The following is a 779-nucleotide window of genomic DNA, read 5'->3' on the forward strand; positions in this document are numbered from 1 at the left end:
TCTCCCTCCAGGGGCTCCATAGGTGGAGAAATGGAGAGGAGAGGATTCCTTGTTTGCACAATTGGGAAAAAGTCCAGGGCACACGGCACAGGGCAACCGGTACTGCTCTTCCATGCTACCGCTGCAGTCTCCAGAGGCCCCCTGTGCAGTGCCTGGAAGGTTGGGCCCAAAGTTTAGTACCTTGCTCCCAGACCACCTGTTGGGGAAGAGAAATTACTGGGGCTCAGTGTTCAGGGTCTGAGTACCAGAAGAGATTGGGTCAGGAAAAGCAAATTGTTAGTCAAGAGGAAGTAGGAACTCTGTGGCCACATGGATAAGGTTGCATTACCCTCCGTTACACTTAGTGTATTCAAATACAGCAGCTCGAAAAGACACCTGGTCCTCTTCAGACCGAAGGCGGGCCAGTTTGCACCTTAAAGGGCCTTCGCTCTCCCCTTCCCTGTGCCTCCTGCCATTCTGGACTCTGAGAGAGTCTGTGCGTCTGTCTGATGGTCTCTGGGTGTGTCTGCAAGAAGTGCCTTTCCCCTGTTACTCAGGCGGGCGGGCTCCCTCTCCTCCCCGCCGCCTCTCCTCACCCCCTTGCTCCCTCCCTCCCTCTTGTGCCGAGGTTCTTGGCCCAGGTCCCTCAGCCCAGGCGGAGGACGCCGGAGAAGTGAGGTCACGTCTCCCTCGAGCCCCGCGCCACTGGCTTTTCAGAGCCTCGCCAGAGCGGGCGGCCAGAGTCCCAGACCACACCGACCGTGAGCTCCTCCACCCTCCCTGTGCCGCCGGCCTCGCCC

This window comes from Lynx rufus, unplaced genomic scaffold (genome assembly GCF_022079265.1).
Source record: "Lynx rufus isolate CCGP_SWC_20201006 ecotype Redwood Valley unplaced genomic scaffold, mLynRuf1.p SCAF_24, whole genome shotgun sequence".
Lineage (NCBI taxonomy): Eukaryota > Metazoa > Chordata > Mammalia > Carnivora > Felidae > Lynx > Lynx rufus.